Here is a 6,087-nt window from a genome sequence, read left to right as displayed (position 1 = left end):
AAGGCTCCATGGAGAGCAATGGTGCAGTATTCAAGGGGACATCGACCAGAAACCTATTTTTTCCTACGACTGTTCCAGTGCCATACCCAAAGCCACAAATATCATGGGAGAGGAGGTGAATAGCACCGAGACCTGGGAACACATAAGAGAGACATCCAAGCATGTGGGGGAGCAACTCAGAGAAAAACTCCTTGACACTAAACCACAGAATTGTGGAACCACAGGTAAGTGTGAATACTCCCAAGGGAACAAGAAAGGCAGGAATCATATGCGTGCATGAAAACAGAACACAGCTGGATGTTGATCCCTGCAGCCAGTCTTGGAGGGGAGAACAGGCCACATGAGAAGTAGAGCAGCACAGGGGGATACGGGTGGTGGTCAAGGATTTGTCCAGAGCAGACACTGATCTCTTTCTGTGGGGCAGCTCCCCTCACCCTGTCAGCCAACATGACCTGTCAGCTTGTCGCCGGTGGACACAGGAGCTGGTGCTGGGATTTTGACATCAATGGAAAGACTTCAGCTCAAGTTGACTCAAGACGCAAAATGTGGACAGAGGAACCTTCTGGACGCAGCTGCATGAAAGACAACTGGGAGAAGGACAAGGAAATGACCAGTATCTTATACAGGACCTCAGAGGGAGACTGTCAGAAATGGCGTGAGGAGTTACTGAAGCACTTGAAAAGGCAGGAGGAGCCCACAGGTAACTGGGGTGGGGGGAGGAAGAGGAGGCTTCCTTAAAATGGCTGTCACTGTGTGCACACATTTCCCCCTCCCCCTGCCGTGTGTGTGTGTGTGTGTGTGTGTGTGTGTTCATACTCCATGAACCCCTAGTTCTTCCTGGGGAATGGTGCCAGGTGTGCTCCTCCCATCTTCCCTTCTCCCCCTACCTGACATGACTTTTTCACGCCTGGCTAAATTATTTTATTTTAATTTGTTTTTGTTTTTTGTATTGGGACTCTGGCCCATGTGCTTGTGAGGCAGGCAGCAGAACCACTGAGCCAAATCCCCTGCACTTCCTGATATGTCTTGCTCACTGCACATATTTTGATGGCTGCACTGTGGCTTTCTTGCTGACTTCCCTACAGGGGCATTATTTTCTGCCGAGGATTTTTCCTCTTAGTCTTTCCTCACTCCAGAATCACTTCTCTTTTTCACCCCTCCTGCTGTCTTTCTTGAAACCCTTCCAAACCACCTCAACTATCAGCTCCTGACATGCTTCCCTCACACCACCCTGATGAGTCACCTCCTCTCCTGCCAGCAGAAGAGTGGGGGGCGTTGTCCGCTGGCTGCTCCCTACCTAATGCCTCCTTGCACACAGGGACCATCTGCTCCCTCACTTCCCAGCCCAGGACCCGTCACAGGGGCTGCCATCTAGCACAGGGGTAGGAACTGTCAGCCAAGCTGGGCCACCTGAAGTGAGGAGAGCTGAGGAGGGCTCTGCTCAGACTGGGGTCAGACCAAGGGCTGACACTCTCTTGTTTCCATTCCAGCACCTCCACCCACCACACAAAACTTGCCCCCATCCAGCTCTGTGGTGATCACTCCAAATGTGTGGGTCCTGCTGCTGATCATCACCTGCTCCATCCTATGTTGTTTCTATGGAGAGATTCAGTGACAGGTGCGGTGGGCGTGCTTTGAGGGAGAGCAAGGGAATGAGGGTCGAGGAGTAAGGCTGGGAAAATGGAACCTCAGAGTGCCTATTCTGAGTTCACGTGTACTCAGGACATTTTGGGGGGCTCCCAGATGAGGAGAGAGAGGAGGAGGAAGGCTATCTGCAGCCACACTCAAGGCCAGGGGAACCAGGTTCCAGGCCTCTATGTTGGGAACCCCCCGCCCCAGCCTGTCTCTAGCCCCTTCCCTGAGAGGGAGGAGCAGGCTCTGGGTCAGGGAGCAGATCCAGTCTCCACAGCTTCAGTGCTGAGCAGCACTAATGCTAAGCAGGGCCTGTGGCTGATGCTGGGATGAGGGGAAGGACGAGGAGGCTGCTACAGGCTCCAGGGGCAGGGACTGAGAGTGGGAGGGGAACACATGACCCTTAGTGAGGGCAGACCCGAGGTTGGGCTGACTAGGGAGGAGTCCCCAGCAGAACTGACGCAGGGCTTCCTCAGACCCTGGGAGTTACATTTGCTGCTTTTCTCAAGGTTGACGGTGCTGGAGAGAAGCTCCTGAAAAGGTGATCAAGTAAAATTCATCTCCTGAGTGGTCATCTGCCAGTCCACCATCCGCTGTCCATTCCGAGGCTCCGGCAAGCCATTGAGACTGGAGCTGGGCTGCCTGGTTCTCCTCTGCTTTCCCACATGAAGTGAGGGGTCAGCGTGTCGCTTGAGGCCCACCATGATCCCACACAGACCTCTGTGGCGGCTTTGTTCCTCCTGACCACAGCAGCCCATTCCTCTGGTGCTACCCAGTGGTCCTTGTCATCCCAGAGCCCAGTTATTGCCAGGAAGTTGCTCTGACTTCAACATCTCGTGCCCTTTGGGCCATTTAGGTTGCTCCCACTGTGCACTTTTATTAACATCTCAGGCCATTTTCTCTTGGCGCCAACTGAAGGCATCTTTCCCTTGGATTCCTAAATGCTTGAACTAAAGTCTGGACGGAGAGAGGAATTTCTATCTGCTGCTTTGTTGTATGTGATGAAATAATCCTCAGAGCCCTAACAGTAACCTTGTTGTAAGGATCCTGCCACTGAAATATGTTGAACCTCACACTTCAGGGATTAGTCGTATATCCTCTATTTTTAAAAAGCATTGAATTCTTTTGATTGTGTCCTTTAATAACTTACCACCTGACATTTAAAGGAAGCTCTTCATTTTGAAACAAACATCTGAATTAGTCTGTAATTTGGTTTTACGATCCATGTGGTAGATATTTTCTTGTATCAACCTGATTGCCCAAGGGTTGTCGTAACTGTAATTGTGGTAATTATTATTATTGTGGTAATTATTATCATGTGGTTATTATTATTGTGGTAATTATTATTATGTGGTAATTATTGTTGTGGTAATTATTATTATTATTATTATTATTATTATTAAGATATTTGTGTCTATGAGGGATTTTCTGACAGAGATTCTTACTTGCAGCGCAAAGCTGAACCCATTACATCCTTTCCACTCATTGATAAAAGAAAAAGGCGGAGGAAGGACAAATTCACTGTGCTCCAGCTGAGCCATCCCTCTGCTCCAGACCTGGGACTTGACATTTGTGCTTCTGTTCCTCAGGCTCCCCGACTAGACCAGGACCTACACCATCTGCCATCCACGCCAGGTCTTCCCACTCACACTCACTGCCTTTCTTGATTCTTAATCTGCTGACAGCCGATTGGCAGACATCGTGGGCACCATACCCTGTAAGCCTATTTCCACAACAAACCTGTGGTTTCTATTTCCCTGGAGAACCCTGATTAATATGAATTTATAGTGTGAATGATAATTCAGTCTACCTTCATATTATTGAGTCATTTGTAAAACAAATTATTTTTCTGAATTTGTTTACGAAACAGGGAGTTTAGGAATCACCCTCAATTTAAGAAGGGGTCTAAACATTTTTGTGACTATCAAGCAAACAATATATGCTCTGCTGGGTGTGCTGGCACACCCCTGTAATCCCATCACACAGGAGGCTGAGACAGGAGGACTGCCATGAGTTCATGAGTTCAAGATAAGACTGGGCTGCATAGTGAGTTTAAAACCAGAGTGAACTACATAGTGAGACTCTGTCTTAGAAAAACAAAACGAAAAGAAAAACATGCTCTTATGTTAAGGAATACAATTTTTGTCTGATTTTTCTCCAGCACTTCCTGCTTCAGTAGTGATTTTCTTATGGTTCCTAGTTCCTGACCTCCCATTGAGTTAGAAGGAATGTTCACAGCACAATGCCCTCTATCTCTTAAGTTTTTTATTCTCTTGCTTATAGTATCACTTCCACAGTACTCCTACCAACATCTAATTCTTCTAAGGTATGGGCAAACAGTATGAATAGTTCATAGTACCACAGCCTTCAGAAAGATTCAACATATTCCAAATAATTAAGATAATAGAAACTAAAAGAACCATGCAACTTTCCCATACAACCAACAAGTTGATAATGTTCAAATATATCCATACTAAGTGGTGGATAGGAGAAGGAACACAGAGTTGTCTTACCTTGTGGCTAGAAGTATAAATTGAAGCAATCTTTTGACCCATAATTTGATGTTTCCAGTACACCGGACAATATGATCACTGTACTTTACAATAGTCCCAGTGTTAGTTCTAGAATTCCACACAGGGTGAAATACCATGTAGATATATAGTTGATTGCCAAGGTATTGTATGTATAACAAAAAAAAAGGAACAATAACCTGTCCAGTTAAATTAGAACAATTTTTTAATATTGATGACATTTTTCTGTGTGGCTGTATTTTAAACAAATTAAACTATTATAAAAAATGAAGCAACTAACATGTTGGTGGAAATTGTTTTAAGTCTTTCTAATATACTCATGAGTTCTTCGGATTGACATAAATTAATACTGATCTTATAAATTCAAACCTCTCCCCACATCTTCAAAATTTCATATGTCAACAAGCGGGACAAATAAAATACCATAAATCTCACCTTAAACAATCAAAGAGACACCAAACATGATCTATGTGGTAGATATTTTCTTGTATCAACCTGATTGCCCAAGGGTTGTCGTAACTGTAATTGTTTTAGAAACAAAAATCCAGTCCTTTGAGTACAATGGACAATATTGGCATAATTAGTAAAAATGAAATGAAATCTGAGGTTGGATGGCAGTGATGTGTGGATGTGGAATCTTTCCCTGACTCTGTGTCCTCTTCTGCAGGAAATACAGAGTATAGTATGTGGCATCCACAATGATCACAGGGAGTGGGGTGGCATCTGCATGACACCTTACTCTCATACTGTTCAGGAATTTTTGTCCTATACCTGACAATTTTCTGTTGCTTTTGTTTATTTCAACAATGTTTATAGATATTAAAAACAAGAAATTAAGGAAAAGCTAGTTGTCAAAATTGACATGATAGAAGCTGATTCTAAAAGTGAGATGAAACCAATGAGGAAGGTTTGCTTCCAAATTCCATGGACTTTCTTTAGGCACTATGCTTCTTCCTTAGTCTTATTCTGCTACTATATCAAATACCACATACTGGATAGACTATAATCCACAGAAATTATTGCTTACAGTTTTGGAGACCAGAAAGTCAAAGATCAAAGCACCAGCAGATTCAGTGTCTGTGAATGAGTTCTTCCTCCTAGGTCCTCATATGGTAGAAGGTAAAATATGCTTCATTCATAAGGGCACTAGTATATTTATGAAGGGGGATCCCTCACAACTAAATTCTCTCGTAATAGTCCCACCTCACTACTGTATTGTTGGGATTTAGGTTTCAAGTGTGAATTTTGAAGGTCCACTGACATGCAGAGTAGCCTCTTTCTTAGTTGTAGGATGAGCCAAATAGAAGAGTTTTTTTTTTAATGAAATAAACAAAAATTTATGTAACACAGACTAATAATCAAAATACATTATTTGTTTGATATGATCTTCAATACATTATGTTCTTTCTCATTTTCTTATATATTTTTGAAATAATGTAATTACAAATAAAACAAAGTTACATATTATAGTTGAGAAACTGTCCTCAAAATTTTATGATTTATAAACTCCTTGGTTTTATTAATTGATAAATATCATATGCTTGTTGATTGTACTACTTACATTTTCTAACATAATTTCCCACACACAAAAAATATACTTATATTTGAAATCCAAAAGCAACTAAAATAATTCACATTTTTAAGATCAGATTTTTCTGTTTCTATTTTATTATATCCCATACTTATTTTTATTATATTTTTATAGCATAATGATAGAATTTAACACCAATACATATGTAATATTCTTCCTAAATGAATGACTATAAATTAAGTCAAGCATGTAATTTAGAGAAATCATAAGGTTGCCAGAGAAACTATCAATATGCCAAATGTGCACCATCCTACCACATTCATGACCATGTTTCTCATTTAATAGTGCACACATATGTGTAAAAACATACCCCCACACATATACACAATGCAT

At 42.5% G+C, this 6,087-nt stretch overlaps 1 non-coding gene across 2 annotated transcripts; it reads left to right on the top strand.

Annotated features, from left to right (window-relative positions):
* The first annotated feature begins 147 nt into the window (after positions 1–147).
* LOC104850690 lies at positions 148–3,628 on the top strand. Of its 2 annotated transcripts, XR_004517097.1 has the most exons (5): positions 148–224; positions 425–700; positions 1,491–1,618; positions 2,142–2,173; positions 3,084–3,628. It is a non-coding gene; the product is annotated as an uncharacterized LOC104850690 (transcript). The 2 variants fall into 2 exon arrangements; XR_004517096.1 differs by lacking the exon at positions 3,084–3,628 and having other exon boundaries at positions 2,142–2,823.
* The last annotated feature ends 2,459 nt before the right edge of the window (positions 3,629–6,087 follow it).

This window comes from Fukomys damarensis, unplaced genomic scaffold (assembly GCF_012274545.1).
Source record: "Fukomys damarensis isolate Sample0158 unplaced genomic scaffold, DMR_v1.0_HiC HiC_scaffold_14, whole genome shotgun sequence".
NCBI lineage: Eukaryota > Metazoa > Chordata > Mammalia > Rodentia > Bathyergidae > Fukomys > Fukomys damarensis.
Note: the sequence above shows the minus strand (reverse complement) of the source record. Positions and strands in the feature narration are given on the sequence as shown.